The sequence below is a fragment of the Lissotriton helveticus genome, chromosome 9 (genome assembly GCF_964261635.1).
Source record: "Lissotriton helveticus chromosome 9, aLisHel1.1, whole genome shotgun sequence".
NCBI lineage: Eukaryota > Metazoa > Chordata > Amphibia > Caudata > Salamandridae > Lissotriton > Lissotriton helveticus.
This window is the reverse complement of record NC_136070.1, coordinates 524,377,003-524,396,269: the sequence shown is the minus strand read 5'-3', so window position 1 is coordinate 524,396,269 and position 19,267 is coordinate 524,377,003. Positions and strand designations below refer to the sequence as shown.

The 19,267-nt window shown below is 47.0% G+C and overlaps 1 protein-coding gene and 1 long non-coding RNA gene across 2 annotated transcripts in view; one reads left to right on the top strand and one right to left on the bottom strand.

Moving 5' to 3' along the window:
* Positions 1 to 6,046, top strand: part of LOC144781500 (uncharacterized) — a 35,314-nt gene extending 29,268 nt beyond the window's left edge. The window contains exon 2 of the long non-coding RNA XR_013601002.1: positions 5,339 to 6,046. This is a non-coding gene — a long non-coding RNA (uncharacterized LOC144781500). The remainder of the gene's footprint in view (positions 1 to 5,338) is intronic.
* The window catches only part of KIAA0586 (KIAA0586 ortholog), an 813,007-nt gene that overhangs the window by 744,700 nt on the left and 49,040 nt on the right, over positions 1 to 19,267 (bottom strand). The gene's annotated exons all lie outside the window — the stretch shown is intronic.

The following is a 19,267-nucleotide window of genomic DNA, read 5'->3' as shown; positions in this document are numbered from 1 at the left end:
CCACACACACACCCAGCGCCACACACACACCCAGCGCCACACACACACCCAGCGCCACACACACACCCAGCGCCACACACACACCCAGCGCCACACACACACCCAGCGCCACACACACACCCAGCGCCACACACACACCCAGCGCCACACACACCCAGCGCCACACACACACCCAGCACCACACACACTCACACCCAGAGCCACCCCTACCCACACACCCACACACCCACCCACACACCCACACCCCCACACCCCCCACACACACCCCCCCCCCCCACACACACACCCACACCCCCCACACACACACACCCCCCACACACACACCCACACCCCCCACACACACACACCCAGAGCCACACACACACCCAGAGCCACACACACACCCAGAGCCACACACACACCCAGAGCCACACACACACCCAGAGCCACACACACACCCGGAGCCACACACACACCCGGAGCCACACACACACCCGGAGCCACACACACACCCGGAGCCACACACACACCCGGAGCCACACACACACACACCCAGAGCCACACACACACACACCCAGAGCCACACACACACCCAGAGCCACACACCCACCCAGAGCCACACACCCACCCAGAGCCACACACCCACCCAGAGCCACACACCCACCCAGAGCCACACACCCACCCAGAGCCACACACCCACCCAGAGCCACACACCCACCCAGAGCCACACACCCACCCAGAGCCACACACCCACCCACACCCAGCGCCACACACACACACACACACCCACCCAGCGCCACACACACACACACACACCCACACCCAGAGCCACACACACACACCCACCCACCCACAGCCACACACACACACCCACCCACAGCCACACACACACACACACACACCCACCCAGAGCCACACACACCCACCCAGGAGAGCAAGCACAGCGAGGGGGCAGGGAAGCAAGCACAGCCAGGTGGCAGGGAAGCAAGCACAGCCAGGTGGCAGGGAAGCAAGCACAGCCAGGTGGCAGGGAAGCAAGCACAGCCAGGGGAAGGGGAACCAGGGGACGGATGCCCATCATCTGCACTGGCACACCTCTGCTGTGTGCCGTCACAAAGAGACACGGTACAGGACAAACATCAACTGCAACCTACGTGTCTGATATGCACACCTAAAAGGAACAACTGCACTCCTAACTCCAAAGTGCCAGCAGACACATACATCGTGTGTACATAGAGCCATTTCAGGAACCTTTTCTTAGCGCCACCACCTCACCTTCACACTCGGGCAACTCTCCAGGCGGGGCACAAGCCTTGCTCACTTCTGTAGCTTTTCTTGAGGAAAACTGAGAAATACAAATAGTATGTACTGGCACCAAGTTCGCACATGTGGTGAAAGTGCACGAGGTGCACTTCAGTTGAGCTACCTAATAAACATATGATTGTGTGCACTATACAGTCACAGAAAGCCCAGCAACTGCGTCAGGCTGCATATAAATGAAACAAAAATGACTCTTACGTGAAGCCTTTTTGTTCCAGTCCCTGTTCAGTATGTGTAATGGGAAAGTGCACTTTGTATGTACTGTCTGCGGACTTGAAAGTGCAGTCGTCTTAAATATCGGTAGACGCCGCTGCAAACAATGGAAACTACGAGGTGCCAGGAAGTGCACTGTCTGCACCCGCAGAGTGCACTAAAAGGTCCCTTCTGGAGAAAGCATGGGATTTAAAAATACTTTTCCCCGCGTTTCTGCTACTTTTAGCAAATTTGGGGCAGGGTGTACGCTTCGTAGCGCTCCTGTGCGCTCCGAACGGGAGAAATGGACGTCCCCTACCAATGCTCACGCATCTAGCGTGAGAAATGGACGGCCCCTACCAATGCTCACGCATCTAGCGTGAGCAACCGTACGTGGCGTACAGCTTCGCAATGAGGATCGAAGCGTACGGGTCTTTTCAAAGGGGGGGAGCGGAAGCGTACAGTTCACCAGGTAATATGAAGCGCACAGTTTATAATCCGGCAGAGTACAGTGGGAGCGCACGATTCTTTTTAAAGGCAGTCCAGATGGACAGAATGGTGCGCACAGGTTACGGACGAGCTGCTAAGCGTACAGTTAGTTTTCCTGAAGCGCACAGTCTTTTCGATGCGCACCGTACCGGCAAGATGCCACGCACAGTACAACCAACAGACACGAAGAACAGTACACAGAGACGACAGGACACGGAAATCGCGCAACCCGGCCCTGCAAAAGACACGTCCAAAATGGCCAAAACATGCCGAGAAGAAAAAAAAGAACCGCCCACCGCCACAATGACGTTCTACAAGGGGCGGAGAGGGAAAAAATCGCCGGAACGCCCACGAATCGCCTCGGACAATGACGGACGCCTCTCTCTTCCAATGGCTAGCCTCCATTTATGGAGCTAGCCAATGGAAGTGAGAGGCGGGACAAAGGCACATATATGTTCTCAAAAGATTTCGCCTGCGCAAAACAGGCGAAACCTAAAAAAATCTTTGGCCACTCTCTCGCACATCATAGGCTGCTGCCCACCCTTTGCCCCCGCCCCAACAGCAAAACAAGCGCATCTGTTTTCACTCAGCCCTAGCTCGAGGAGTGTCAAGGAACGGTTCAGGCAGAGTTCCCAAAGGCATCTGCTTTCCAGGCCGTCATGCTGCCTTCATGCCTGCAGCACGAGCCACTGTGGCTCTCTGATTGGGCTGTGGACTCAGCAGCAGTAATACCAGCATTTCTTCTAGGCTGCCTCCCGCCTCTGGCTGGTCTGTCTCTCCGTGAGTCCAGCTCTCCCCACACTCACCCCGGCCGGGCTCTCTTTCCCACTGTCTGCCAGGAGGAGGGGGCGAGGAGTTGGAGGGCTGTAGATAATTGACACCACATTAATAGACACCCAGTTTCCTCTCCCTTCTAAGTCACTCTGTAGAAAGTTTACAAAGAGCTTCTTATTCAGTGCGCTCCTCAGCCAGCAAGCACATAGCGCTTCTTTTAGACCTGATGTCTGTGTATTATTAAAACAAAAGTATGATAGCCGCCAAGATGTCAGTTGATCAAGAATGGATTAAAAAAAACAAGGCAGTTGACAAAATCCAATAAGATACATTCACTCTGCCACACCATGATCAACATGTAAAGTGGGGAAAATAAATAGCTTGATTTTGCTGTCTGTGCAACCTGGGTACCACGTGTTGGAATCCAGTCGTGTTTTGCTCGGCCCTTAGTGCTTTGAAGGACTGTATAATGAATATTAGTGAGCTGAGCAATGGCACCCCTCAATGCCACAGCACCCCTCAATGCCACAGCACCCCTCAATGCCACAGCACCCCTCAATGCCACAGCACCCCTCAATGCCACAGCACCCCTCAATGCCACAGCACCCCTCAATGCCACAGCACCCCTCAACGCCACAGCATCACTCAGCACCACTCAACGCCACAGCACCACTGAAGGCCACAGCATCACTCCGCACCACTGAAGGCCACAGCATCACTCCGCACCACTGAAGGCCACAGCATCACTCCGCACCACTGAAGGCCACAGCATCACTCCGCACCACTGAAGGCCACAGCATCACTCCGCACCACTGAAGGCCACAGCATCACTCCGCACCACTGAAGGCCACAGCATCACTCCGCACCACTGAAGGCCACAGCATCACTCCGCACCACTGAAGGCCACAGCATCACTCCGCACCACTGAAGGCCACAGCATCACTCCGCACCACTGAAGGCCACAGCATCACTCAGCACCACTGAAGGCCACAGCATCACTCTGTGCAACCATTCAACAACAACTGGTTCTAATATGTTCTCTCAATGTTTCAAGCTTCATTAGAAATGTCACAAAAAGATGTTAATATTTCACGTCTGTTCTTGGATTTTCATCACAATAAAATACACTGAACATAATCTTCCCAAAAGTTATTTACAAAAGTTTAAGCTATTGCCATTATAAATTACAATAACTTTTATTTAAGTATTAATTATTAAAAAAAATAAAAGCCATTGTTATTTGTAATATTAATACATCTAAGTCATGTAAATACAACACATGTTGCATTACAAATGCTATAGGTGTCACGTTTGCGAAAGTTAAAACTATTGGCATTGTTAATGACAAAGCTATTAATTTTGCTATTTTCAAAACCAACACATAAATAAAAAATGTGTCATTTACAATACCAATAGATCAAACTTTCCTAATGCGAGACCTATTGCATTGCAAATGCTTGTTACTCGTGGAGTGGGAGACTTTTGGCGCATGTGCCAGATGTAAGGCAGCGCGCACATGTTAGTGCGCAATACTTTAAAAACAAGCATTTGCAATGCAATAGAACTCTCATTTACGTGAGTCCTATTGCATTTGAAACGGGGGTGCGGGCGGGCTAAAAGGCATGAATGGGAGGGGGACAGAAAAATCACAGACTGCGGGAGGGGGCGTGGGTGGGGGGGGGACACAGGAAAGAAAATAGTGTTTCGAGTAAAGGGGCCAGTAGCCCTGAAGGATACAAATGACTGACATGGGGCCCGACTAACAAACTTAAAAACAATCGGAAGGCAGCATTTATAACCCAAGCCAATGAAGATGGTCCGGAGAAAAATTGCACATGCCCAGGATCAGACAATGTTTGCAGAACCCCGGGCAGGTTTCATAAATACAGGAGACCGTATTCATTTAAGAATATTTTAAGATATTGGCACCATTAAGGTGAACTTTAAATGTCCCTGTAGGCAAGTCCGACTCTGACTCCTTATTCCACCTTTGTTTAAGTTAGTTTAAACATTTCAGTTTTACAAATGTTGTGCTTCTCCTATGCTTCAGTCTCCGGTGACCAGATCAGCCTAAAAACGGCTTACTCTTCGATCCCAGTATATGTTTAGGCCAAACTATGTTGCGTGGTAGTAGCATGCACAAGTTGTATCATCGCATCCAAACATAACTCCACATACTGAGTGCCACAATTTCATCTTACCTGCAACCAAGCTTCCAGTCAGAAGTATCCAAAGTAAGTAATTGATTGCTTCATCATAATGTGACATGGGTTTTATGTAATACTTTTACACTCTTCTTGCTTTGTCACACTCTAAGACTCCCAAACTGAATAGGCGAGCCATCTAACAATTTTCTGTTACTTTCTTTAAATGTGCAGCAGTGTTTACCAAGTCAGGTTGCCTTTACCGCGCTTTTCTCACTCTGTTTATATTAAGAGCACGTCATAATTGCTTTTGGGTTACCAGCCGACACTTTAGTTTAAATTTGCAGTTCTAAGCCCCATTGTGGCCATTGTTTTCTTCATCAATGGAGATTTTCTTTGCGTGCTTATACCTTTTTTGTATATTTTTTTTTACATTTTAGGTCATAGCTGCAGAGGTGACTCTGGTGTGCCATGCTGTGAAGCATCACATCTCCTACCGCTCCCTGGATTGTGGCATCAAGCTAAGCAAAGTAATGTATCACGACTCATCCATAGCGATGGAAGCATCTTGTGGCCGCACAAAGGCCTCGAGCATCACTCTGTATGTGCCGGCACCTCTATCGTTGCAGCGAGCACAAGAAGACTTAAAAGATGGATATTTTTCCATTTGCAGTGACGCCTCAAACAAAGGTAACATTAAACTCTATCCACTTTAGTTGCTGCACTTTAATTTCACCTCCGGTGTGGCCTACACTCTGCTGGATTTCTACGAGGATGCAGCAGAGACTGCTACAGCTATTGCACAGCAGATCCCAACAAAATTAAATAACCATGGTTTGAAAATGGAGCACGTCGCGGCATAATGTGGGGACAACGCAAGTGTTGACTATGGACGACATCATTCTGTTCCAGCATTTGAAGGGAGCAAATGGTGACCTTCTGCCTGCAAACTGTTCTGCCCATATCCTGCATAACTGTGCTAAACAAGCTATTAATGGACTTTCAATGGATGTAGATAAACAATTTTCAGGAGAAGGGTATACAAACAAGATGCCATTTGGAATAACTAATTCTGTTGTTTTATGAAAAACAGTGTGTAGGTTCCGAAAAATACAGCAATCTATTGATTTGCCCAAAACTTACCATAATTTAATTGGAATGTTTTTACTACAACAAATGATAACGTAGCGGTGTGCTGGTGGTGTTATTATCTTGGCTAATATGGATTCATTGTATTTCTGTACCGAAAACCATGCTTCCCAAATGCATCCATTTTCTAAGTAGTGGCAGATCAATTGGTTTCTTACTGTGTACTTTGGTTGCTATGGTGTCCTGAAACCAGTTTCTTAACGTCCAGAATTCCGGCGGCCATTTTGAAATTGCGTAATTTTCAATCACTTAAGTGAATATTGATATCTCAAAAACAAAAACCCTTCTGGGGCCCGTTGTCAATGCATGCCATATCTCGTTCTTTATTTTCCTTGGTATGCTTTTCGGTATTTTTAGGTCGAGGCCGCGTCCGCACTGCTGTAAGCAGTGGCTGGCCTCGTAAATGCTGGCCAGCCATTGGAGGAGAGGGGCGTCACTCTGTTCAGGCCCCATCTTTAGCAGATTCGGGGGCGTGTTTTTTTTTTTTTGCAGTTTTTAAGCCGTGACATCATCAGTCACTCAACTGCAAAAACACGCCCCCGAATCGCGAAAATGTCAGAGCTTTGTGGCAGCTATTTCAGGCTGACCGCAGCCGGAAGAAGTCATCCTCGGGCACTCATTGAGGTCAGCACGGCAGCTCCGAGGCTTTCCCTTGCACCTGAGAGTTCAGTCACGTCTATGCCCTTCCTGTGCACACCTGTGTCTTGTAATAACAGCTTTAATGTCGGTGCAAAACAAGCAAAGTGCCCGCGCGCGTCCTGCAAGCTTCTATTTGAGTATCAGAGTTCATGCTGTGAGCAATGAGTCTCTCGTAAAACTTTGCCCTGGACTCATAAACGCTATCTAACCTGCTTGTTTTTATTTTGTTATTTATTTCGGCAGCAAAGAGGTTACTTTATTTGCACAGTCATAGGATGTTGAACCCACGCCGGGACTCGAACCCAAGTCCCCCAGTTACTAAGCCCTCAGCTCGGACCTGGTTACATCTCCTCCCAACTTGTCCGGGCAGTGAGGTTTTTGGGTCAAACTCAGACATTTTTATTAAATTGAAACAAGCAGTTTCCTAACATGCGGAGCCAGATTTAATTAAATCAGGTAATATGCCAAGATTTTAGAAAACGATAATACAATAAAGAGAGTGTATTTCGTTCGCTGAGGGCACGAGACTTGGTAGCGTACTAGTCTGTGCGCCGTGGGCCCTGGAGAAAGAAAGGAAATGCGCCCCCGCCCACAATTTGGAATATAAACTACAGCAAGATACAGAGGTCAGTGGGTCGACTCTGGGCTCCGGTGCCACTGCACCTGCCGCATCAACGGCAACTCCGCTCCGACAAAATGTTCCACTGCAAAGTGGCAATATTAACGTGAAAGACTTGAGAGGGGGGATTTGAGGGGCAGCATCGACAAATAGAAACTCTACAAGAAGTGTTGGGGGGCAGCAAGAAAAGCATCGAAAGGACATATGTGAGCCCGACCAACCTTGAAGGGACTCCCAGAGGGTCGCATCCCCCTGTGAGCCAGCGTCTACGGTCCTTGGGGTGGGGGGGGGGGTCACTTTACTTAGCCAGGGGCTAGGTCATGGTTTTTATCACTCCCACGCCAGTCTTTCCTGCTACCACGTCAATAGCCCTCTTACCTGGGGAAGGGTGCCCCTTCTCTGGCGGTCCACCGCTGTTAAAGGGGTCCTGCCCCTCCGGGACACAGTAGAAGCGGGTGAAGGCGCCCCTGGGCAGGGAGGGGGGGATGGCCATGTGGGCGCTCAGGGTCAGCCGGGCCGGTGGGCTGGAGACAGAGGGGCGTCCGGGCTGCTCATGGTCCCAAGGGGGTCGGAGACACCCGTCTGAGAAACAAAAAATACATCCCACCCTCCCCGCGGCGGGGCTCTTATAGAGGCCGAGGGGCTGCAGGTGCGGCTGGGACCACTGCAGGCCTCACAGGAGGGGGAGGGGCGTGGGTGCACGGGTCCTCACTGGAGGGGGGATATGTAGATCGAGAGGGTTCAACCCTCACTGGAGGGGGAGAAGGAGGGGGGGCACGTGTGTAGGGTGAGAGTTCCGCTATCTCGAGGTGATTTGGGGGTATGTGTGCACGGTGAGAAGTTGCAGCATCTTTCGCAGGGTGTAGCAGGTATCCAAAGTTAAGTATCCAAAGTAGAAAGATATACAAGACGTTTTGAAGATAATTAGTAGAAGATTTATTCATTAGTAGGAGATTTATTCATAGCAAGGACCCACGACTGTTCACATCGCAGTCCTACAGGAACATCTAAGATTTAACATGCCTTAATGATGCAATACAAATAAATATAAAAGGGAAACAACCTACATACTACAAGGGTATGCTCTCAAAACGCAGTTAGTACTTTATTACTCAGTGTTCACCCACACTTTAACCTGGACTTTCATAATGATTAAAACATACGGTCTTTTTTGGAGGATTGTGTTGTAATCTTCCTTTTACCTGCTGCACTCTCCTTTCAATAGTTCTCTGCCTACATGCTCAACTTGTGATGAGGTCATACAGAATGTTGGAATGGGTTTGAAGGAGTGGAGCGTCAGTTGATCTGGATGGCTGAGCAGCCAGGAGGCTGCTCCTGGTGGGGCAATTATTGGAGCATTTATTACAACTTATGAGGCACTTAATGAACTTACCATCTTCCTGTAACTTAAGAATAAATATACATGAGTATCTACAAGACCCTGACTACGCATCTTCTTTCGTTACAATACTGGCGACGAGTTGGAGAACCTATACATTGAATGGGCTTGTACATATGAAACTGAAGAAGCACAAGCTGTCCACATGCCCCACCAGTGACCAAAGACCGGTCGGCCCCAACGTGGATGTGCCAGTGCTTGTTGTACTTGGGTGAGTGTTGACTTTCCACAAACGTGTGATTTAGCTCATAAATTTACTGGACCAAGGTGACTGTTTCCCTGTGTGTAAGGACAGCCTGCAAACCCTGATCTTCATTAATGTGAAGAAAGCTGTTTTTTGTGTAACAGACAATGAAAGCACAACATCGTTTTTTTTTATGGATAAAAAAAAAAAAAGAGCTAAACTGCAGCTTATGTTACCGATTTGGTAATTACACTCAGCTGATGATCTGCAAATTACTTTTGGCTGAAGAGAGACCTCAAGAGACTTTTAACTTCGAGCTAGCGTCTCTTTCTGACCCAGTTGACTCACCATATAACACGCAGCAATTTAATGATATCACGCAGTACCACGATTAAGAGCAACGCAATGATGTTTGAATATTTTAAGGCGTTCCACTGGTAGCAAGTTTTCAACACGTAGCACTCATGTTATATAGTGTTTGGGCTCAAGAGCGCATTGTCAACGCTGGAAAAACAAAGTGAATACAACATGTAGCGCGAACTGCAACTCGTGACATCTATTTAACAAATGGACTCTCTGCGCGCATGAAAGACTTTTCCTTACTTCTACTCACAGTTTAATTCCTGCGCGTTTGCTGCCATTGACTATTCAGTTTTCTTCGTAGACTCACCAGTGACAGTTGATCTCTGGAGCTCCTTCCAGTTCGCCTGCGTGTTTTAGTTTGATGACGTCGTTGGAATCCTCCGTGGTATTGGTGGAAGTCTCCTTTGACCCCTATGACAACGTCTGGTTCAGCATCCATGTGAGGTCTATTTTCTTTAGAAAGCGACGCCGAACGACGCTGTGGCGGCCATTTTGGGACATTGGGATGAATCCCTTTGTAATCCTGAGTTTCACGACGTTTCACCTCCAAGTTTGATACGCAGATACATCGCAAGGGAGTAATGCTTACTTTTGCCAACATCTCATTACGTGAAGGCTAACTTTATTTTAGCTGTGGCAAACCTGATTTTACATGCGCAAATCTGGATTTACATGCGCAAATGAGAATTTCATGGTGATTCTACCTTCAACCATGAATGGAGTTCTAATGTTGATGGCGCAATTCTCTACTTACGCTGGATGTTACCTGCAACATTTAGACTTTGGATGAATGATTACTTGGATTAGACTTTTGGGCGAAGTATTGAACTTTCGGATGAGATTTCGCTCATCTATGGATTTGACTTTCTGGTGAAGTTTTGCTCATCTTCACATGGACTGGACTTTCGGGTGAGGTATCGCTCATCTACCTAGACTACGGTGGCCACGTTTATTGTTTTAGTTTGTTGTGTTAGATTACCTTGTGTTTTTACATCTGCAATTTTCACAACATTGTATAAGGGGCATGTTACTGTTGTTGGTTTGTTTGTAACCTTGAAGTGTGTTTTGCTGGAATTGTGTTGTTTAGCGGAGGACGTCGCGAATCTTCCCGTATTTACAACATTCCTAACTTGAGACAGCTCACCGGAGCAAGAGACATTCTTATTTTGCTGGTCATTTGTAGTTTTTGTCTCTTGTTTTCTGAAGTAGTGTTGGTGAGTGTGCGTGGTGTTTCTTTTGACTCTAGTGAAATGTTCCCTTATACAGTTGTACGTGTGTGTCAAGGGTTTAAAAGTTTTCCTAAATTTAGTTTGGCGTGGGTTTTTGATTTCCTTGGATTTAGTTTCCCGAAATCTGTTTGCTTTAGGTCTAAAGAAACCTACCAAATGTCTGCCATGGGCATGGCGATTTTCATTATTTTGTTTTCCTTTGGGTGATGAAATACCCAAAATTTTTGTCTATCTTGGGATTGTTTTTCCCTTATTTTGTTGTCCTTCAGGTGAAGGAGCGTCCTTCGGGTGAAGGAGTGCCCAGGGTGGGTTGCCTTTGGATTGGCGTAGCTCGCTGTGTGCTTGTTTTTGTTTTGATGTGCTTTTGGGTTGTTGTTTTGCATTTGCAGTTGGCATGGCATGTTTGCTTTGTCTTAGGGTGACCCATGTTATGTTTGCCTTGAGTTCTAAGTACTCATAATTTAACAGTTTTGGATTTACTGTTACCCATAGTTTTTTTTATGGGTGTTGGACCTCTCATGTGGCGTTTTAGGTACACCGTGTGGTGTGTTGTTTTTGGAAACGCTGTTTGTAGTTTTTGATTATATCTTTTTGACTTACATTCTTTGTTTTCCTTATTTTATCAGAGAGCTGGGTGTATTATATGTTTTGTTGAGCATCCTCTTTCTGTCATATTTGTGTTTTACCATGTGTGTTTTACCATCTTCATACATTTTGAATAAAGGGGTAGGATGTGTAGTATGTTTTACTTCATGGCGTTGGTAGAATGAGATGTTTTATTTCATGCATCATTTCTTTCACTCTTATTTGTTGTTCTACCACACTACTTCCTCACATTTGTTTATTATGGTCTTCACAGCAATCGGAGGTGGTATACCTTTTCTTTTTACTACTTCCCTCTGTGTTTTAACGTGTGTCTAACAGCTTCACACTTTCTGTATGTTCTTTCATATTATGATGAGGGAGATGTGTTGTAATCTTCCTTTTACCTGCTGCACTCTCCTTTCAATAGTTCTCTGCCTACATGCTCAACTTGTGATGAGGTCATACAGAATGTTGGAATGGGTTTGAAGGAGTGGAGCGTCAGTTGATCTGGATGGCTGAGCAGCCAGGAGGCTGCTCCTGGTGGGGCAATTATTGGAGCATTTATTACAACTTATGAGGCACTTAATGAACTTACCATCTTCCTGTAACTTAAGAATAAATATACATGAGTATCTACAAGACCCTGACTACGCATCTTCTTTCGTTACAATAGATTGGTTATCAAACCCTGACTTTTACTATTTACAAAACATTTTCGTCTGGAAATGAGTCACAGCGCGTGCCATGGATGTGAATCAAGACTCCAACTCCCAGAATGCATTTCGTTTCAAATAAAAGGCCTGACTGGGGCATAGCATCTGCTGTGACATGGGGTCACCTGGTCCTGTTTTCCCTTTGAAAGTAAAGCTGAGATCCAGGGTTTATACGTGAGTATTTCAAACAAGAACTTTTTTTTAATTTGCATTCTGGGACTTACAGCGCTTGTTGTCCCCCACATAGAATTAAAACTAGAAGTTCCAGAATGTAAAAGGGAAAACACAAAACCCAGACTGGATGGAATAGTAAACCCTGAACTTGGGGGAAACTTCGGTGCTCTGTAAAGGGGAGGACTCTATTTCAGAGGTAAGGCTTGTAGGGCTGACTTGGATCCAAGGTCACCTTGCAAAGGCTTCTGCTGGGGACTTATTGCGCATGTGCGAGATAGGCAACTAAGCCGGTTCTAATGACGAGCAGCACAGTGGTACAGTCCTCCAGGCAATGGCGCTGAAGCCCCAGGGTTGCTCGAGGGACCATCACGCAAGAGTGCTGTAACATCACAACAGTGCTGTGTGCCTCTCCACAATACTGAGCTCCCAGGAGGGCGCTGTGAAGTGTTACGTATGCCACATTATCATCGGCCTTCCGCCTTTTCATGCATAGGGTTTTATTTTTTTTATATTTTATCCAGGCGTGTTAGTCCAAGTGGTTCAGATGACCAAAACTACAGCTCCCAAAATGCATCACCGGGTTAAATGGAAGCCAAGGCCTGTGACAGTCAAGTCCCATTGATGTATGTTCTTCTGGTAACCATAGCTGTGATGTCTTTATATGCTTTCGTCATAGTATCATTCACTACAGATATAAAAAAGCACTATATTACACGTTTTCCAGCTCCACAGCAGGAAACTGACAATTGTAGCAGTTGGCGACGTGTCAGCGTCATTATAGAACACCGACAAGACCTACCTTTCAGTGGCCAAATAGAGTGCTGACGTATCGATCGTTTTCTAATATCCAGGGCTATTTACCCAAACACTTATATAGCACTTATATAGCACACAACTAAGCAAGTGTCTCTAGGCGCTCGAGTTGAAACCTTGCATTTATTTTATTTATAGAGTTTTATATAGCGCAAACATGACCCAAGAGGATATCGGAGAACTTTACAAATATCCAGGGACAAAAGAGAGGGAGACAAGTAGAGCAAAACAAAAACGTGAAGGTGCAAGATGCAGATGTTCATAGGTGGACCAAACTATTGCAACGCCGAAAAAGTCAATATACAAGAGCATATATAAGCAATAACAAACAAGGGTGTTGAATCCAACAATATGTTTAGGAACGAAACGGGCTGTAGCAATGCCAAGCTGAGAGAGAAAGGCCATAAAAAGAGGAAAGAAGTGTGTGAAGAGGAAGTATATGGTACCAAGGGCTGAGTAGGTACATTTCTAGTTTAGAAAGTATTCATCAGCAGTGCATTAACTTCTTTTTTTGCAAGACATCGTTGAGGGATTCAATCTGGTTTCCGGAGGCAGCAGGGCTCGAGTCGGGGTACCACGTGGGTGGACGGCGTCCCCCTACTTATTTTACCGGGAGCTCGATAACTGGAGCAAATGGAGCCACACATTCACTCCTTCACTCCTTCACTTCCTGTTCTGGGGTCACCTGGGGTTGCAGCAGAGAGAGTGGGCCAATCTCTGAACGACAGATTTATAGGGGCAGGTTGGGGGCGGGTTCTGCTGACCCCGGAGTCTCAGCCTAGGGATTAGGTCCATGCTTGAACGACAGCTTTATACGGGCTTCCCTTGTGAGCGATGCACCCCACCTCATCTGCACAGTTCACCCATGCCCTCATCCCTGCCTCTCGGTGTGTACTTGATTACGTATGGGCGCGTGTTTGTGGATGTGCGTGCGTGGGTCTGTCTGATTGTGTGTCTGGATCTGTACTTGTGCGTGTGGGTCTGTGTGTCTGATGGCTTCTGTCTGGGCGTCTGTCTGAGGGTGTGTGTCTGTCAGTCTGTGTGTGTGATTGTATGTGCGTGCCCTGTGGATGACTGTGTTGCATGGTGTCTCTGGATCTGAGTGTGTGTTCCTGTGAGTCTGTGTATGTTTGTGCATGCGTGTACGTCTATGCTTGTCCGTGGTCAATTCTGAGTTCGTGTCTATATGTCAGTTTGAGTTTGTATGTTTTGACATTTCTATAAGTGCTTGTGTAGCTGTATATTTCTTGGTGTGTATGTATACAAATTGGACCATGTGGAGTTGTTTATAATAGGATGTGTCTGTAAGCTGGCAGGCGTATGTTTGCGAGCGCATGTATGTGTGTGTCAGTGTGCCCATGTAGACCTGTGTCGTGTGGTTGTTGTATGTCTCTATTTGTTTATACTTGCGTATGTGCCTATTTCTTCGCAAGTCCATGGTTATGTCAATGTGTATTGCGTATGTGTTTAGGGATGTGCCTGTCTCTTGGTACAACTTCGTGTAAATTGTGTAAAATGACGTTTGTGCGTGTGTGGCTGTAAATCTGATTTGACAACAGTAATGTGTATGTGTATGTGTGTGGGTGTATGTGTGCTTGTTGTCATTTACTGTATTTGTGGGCTTCCATTCCATGTGTACTTTTGTGCCTGTGTCTGTTGTGATTCGAGTTGCTTGTCTGCTTTTGTGTCTAAAACCTGTGTCTGTTTGCGTCTATCTACGTATGGAAGTATGTCTGCGTGCCTGTACTCTTGTGTAGGTGGCAGTGCCTACTCATGTGTGTAAATGTAAATGTATTTCGATTTATATAGCGCACGAATCACCCAGGGGTCTCAAGGCGCTTGCTTAGGGAACCCGTCCTGGTATTCCCCTGTGAGATACCCCGGCAGGGTATTCACAAGGTGAAAGCCAGGCATCCCGCCGCGAGGGGCCGTAGTGGAGATTAAGCAAGCTATTGCCCAGAGTCGCAGAGTGTGACCCCGTGAGTCGAGTAGGCACCGGAGCGAGAATTGTCAAGTCCGTGGAATTTTTGAGCCCGAGACCCCGCCGAGGCGGGGAATCGAACCCTGGTCCACGGCTGATCTCAGCTTCCCGGTCTGCCGCCTCTAACCGCTGAGCCACGCTTCTCCACCTACATCTGTACATCTGTGTGTATTTCTATATGTGTTTCTGTGTGTATGTGGTCACGTGTCTGTGTATGTAATGACGAGTCTATGTATGTGTTTCTGTGTGCGCCTACGGTCATGTGCCTGCATGCCTCTGTACATGCTTGTGAGTGCATTTGGCCATGTAGTTGTGTGTGTATAAGCCAGCTAATGTGTGTGTGTGTGTGTCTGTTTGCGTCACAGTGTGTCTCTGCGTGCCTGTGTATGCATCTCTGAAGGTATGTACATGTGTGTCTGTGGCAGTTTGCCAATGAGTGCATGGGTGTGTCTATGTGCAGCTGGGGTACTGAAATTGTTGTATGTGCGTGTGCCATCTGTTGTGCGTGACTGATGAATAGAACAGAGGGGGGGAGGAGTTGACACCTATCCCTCCTTTATCAATAAGGGCTGTCCCTCGTCCATTGATCTGACCCTTCTATCCCCCCCCGCCTCTTCAGTCAAATCTGTAAATAGCCTGGAATCCTTTTAGGGATCAAAACCCCATAATGCCAGACCTGGCCTGGGCAGGGAAACAAGGCCTGCCTGACAGCATCCTTAGCACCAAGAACCAGGACAGGAGGGGACAGGGGATTCTAGAGGTATTAAAAGCAATTTCTATATTAGGAATAACAGGAGACATTGCCCCATGCTTAAAAAATGGCACGCAGGATGGGGTCATTCTGGACAGATTGGCACACATGTTTTGAGCCACGGCACACACAGGAATAACAAAGAAGTCCGGTGGTGTGTGGCTCTCTGTGTGAGTGTGTGTGTGTGGCTCTCTGTGTGAGTGTGTGTGTGGCTCTCTGTGTGAGTGTGTGTGTGGCTCTCTGTGTGAGTGTGTGTGGCTCTCTGTGAGTGTGTGTGTGGCTCTCTGTGAGTGTGTGTGTCTCTGTGTGAGTGTGTGTGACTCTGTGTGAGTGTCTGTGACTCTGTGTGAGTGAGTGTATGTGTGGCTCTGTGTGTGTGTGTGGGGGGGCTCTCTGTGTGTGGGGGGGGGCTTTGTGTGTGGGGCTCTGTGTGGGTGTGTTTGTGGGGCTCTGTGTGGGTGTGTGTGGGGCTCTGTGTTTGTGTGGGGGGCTCTGTGTTTGTGTGGGGCGCTCTGTGTTTGTGTGGGGGGCTCTGTGTTTGTGTGGGGGGCTCTGTGTTTGTGTGTGGGGCTCTGTGTGTGTGGGGGCTGTGTGTGTGTAGTGCTCTGTGTGTGTGGGGCTCTGTGTGTGTGTGGAGCTCTGTGTGGGTAGCTTTTTTTGTAGGTGGTTCTATTTGTGGGAGGCTCTGTGTGGGTGGCTTTGTGTGTGTGGCTCTGTGTGTGGGTGCAAATGCAATAGGTCTCGCATTTGCAAGAGATTAAGCTATTTGCATTGTAAATGACAATGCCATTTATTTATGTTTTAAAAACAAAAACATAAATAAAAATAATGTCATGAGCAATGTCAATAGCTCTAACTTTAACAATGCCGAGACCATTGCATTGTAAATGCTTGTTTTGGGTTAAAACTAGTCTTATTCTGTTGCCTCCTCCTCGACATCTCTAGTTGATAACGAATACTAAGCTCTGGAAGATTGGAAAGATTTCAAAAGCGCCAGTAGATGGCGCCAGAATAAAACCATACAGCATGCCTCTCGACCTTTTTAATTTCCACAATGGAATAGCAAGAAAAATCAGGTTTCTTATTAAATATCACATCTATTGCTATAGCAGTTAGAGATGAGTGAGTCAAGAAATTAACAGGGAGAGCTGAGTCAAGGGTCGACTCTAGCTGTAAGATCCCAAGCACGAGTCGAGCCATAACATTTTTTGGAATGTAATTTATGTAACAAACATCACGTTAGCCATTCTCCTCAAAATTAAAATATAAAATTCAAGAAAGTATAACTAAGAAGGTAGCACAGAAGAGAGATACAATCTTCCATGGTGACGTCTGGTGATTAACTATCAAAAAAGCGATACCTACCACTCGTCTCACGCTGCAAGCAGAGGCCACCTGCAGCACGCCATAATAGACAGGAATCAATAATCTGACGCAATAACTCTGCAATATCATATCAAATCCAAGCATTGTGTCAAGCAACAACATCGCCAGGACGGCCAACACCCTAACATTGCCACGTGCGCCTCTACCACCATTGTCAGTACTGTCTCAAGTGCCACATTGTCAGCCGACTCAACACATCGTACTGCGGCAAACCCTAAAAACTCAGCTAATAACATTGGTTCGCCTACAACAACTAAGGAAGCTCAGTGACCTCTTCAATCAGCACAAGATGGCTGACCAAGAACCCAGATCCTCGTTCAAAAAGTCGAAAGCTGAACCAGCTATATCAGACTTACCAATTAAAGGCAAATCTGACCTGAATAGCACAATGGACATGATATTTAAAAAATTGGCGGAGGTACATGATCTGGCTAAATCCACGACACAAAATTCCAACACCATGCAGCTGGAACTCACCGCCATTCAGGCAGACATGAACACAATGAACTCAAAAATCAATGACGCAGAACAAAGAATAAGCGACGTTGAAGATGTGACCACTCAGGCAAGCAAAGAAATCAGACTCCTCCGAGATACCACAAGCGACCTCAAGAAACACGTGTCAGAGTTGGAAGACCGGAATAGAAGAGGCAATGTACGCATCTTGGAATTCCGGAGGGCTCAGAAGATGCTGCGGGCTCCTGCGCTGCTTTTCTCGAATCCTGGATAACGATGCTTACGGGGATAACATTTAACCATGGCTTAGAACTGGATAGAGCACATTGGATCCCGACATTCAAATCTGCAAACAGGAAAGGTCTTCGTCCCATGATATGTAAACTATTATGCTGCCAACATACGGAGGCCATCCTTGCCCACACCAGGAAAGACTACCAAGTTATATGGGAAGGCCACCGTATAATATTTACACAGGACTACTCAAAGGAGACGGTAGACACGAGAAAGGGGTTTCTCCATCCACGGGATAAACTGAGAGAAAAGAACATTCAATTTTCATTTGTGGGTCCAGCCAAATTCAAAATCTTCAATAATGGCAAACACCACTTCTATTCTGACCCCAGAGAGCTAGCACGACATCTGGAAGTAAGCCCAACACAAGACATGGACCTTTCCGCAGGGAACTCCAACAACCGAAAGACCTGATATCCTTTTCAACTCTTAAATTGGTCTAACTAGTGGTTTAACTAAAGGGTTACTTTGCTTACAGTATAGAAAAATTTAGTGTAGTAATGTTAGTAGTACAGTGGCTGCAACAACATAGGTTCTCCAAAATGCACACTAGCCTCAGGTATATCAGTCCAAAAATGGGGTATAAAATGGTTAACAAACTGGCTATAACATTAATAGCCCTATCATCGATCTAATGGTTCATCTAATGATTTATCTAATGTTCTATCTAATGGTTTAATTAGCTCACTGTAAAAGAATTAAGAGAAGTTACGTTGGAAGTGCGATCAAATACACATTCATAAGCTCTCTGTGGGCTGGGCTTGTGGACCAGGGGTAGTGGATGTATCAGGTGGTGATGCAGGAACAGGCAGGACACCAGCTCGTGGGGTTAAAGAGGGCTTTATTGGTATTCCTCGTGATGTTTTTAACATTAATGTTCTCGTTCTGAACGTTAGTCTCTCTTTTGCGAACTGACTGGGATCCGTTTTGGCGTTTGGGTGTTCTTCCTCCTTTTATTCTGGGTATAGCTCTGCCCCTCGAGGCCTGGTCACGGGCTGGGTTGTAAGCTGCTCTCTTGGCTCCGGTGTCCCAGGGAAAGAGAAGACCAACAGAAAAAGGGCCGTTAGTTCAGTTGTCCACTGGGTTGTCATGCACCGAGGGACCGGGTGTAGTGAGTCGGGAGAGGGTTCACCGGTGAACGTGCAAATCTAGCATACACCAGTGAAGTGGTCGGGAAGTACACAGTCTGTGAGGGTAAAACGCGGGGTAAATGGAAACGAGAGGGGGGGGGACACAGGATACAAACAGGGGACCTGTACACTATTTTACACGCTTGCTTCCCACCCAAGCCGCCATACGCTGCCGTACCTGGGAAAGCCACGCTCCTCCCCCGGGAGAGTGGCACGGCGGCTCGCAGGGTCGTTGGCCTCCTGGCTTCCCCTCGGACACTCCTCCGCTTGCTCCCAGTTGTTCTTCAGGTTCTCCACTTCTTCCTTCGGGTCCGCAGTCTCCGGTCTCTGGTTCTCCGTCTTCACTCCTCGCCGTCTCTTCGGGGGTGATGTCACACGCCATCCACATCGCTTCCTGGGTTTTAGCCAATCCGGTCTCGCTGACGTGTACAATGGGAGGATCCTCCTCCTCCGTGTAAACTCACTTAAAGGAGCCGCGTTCCTCTTCTTCCTGTTCGTCGTACT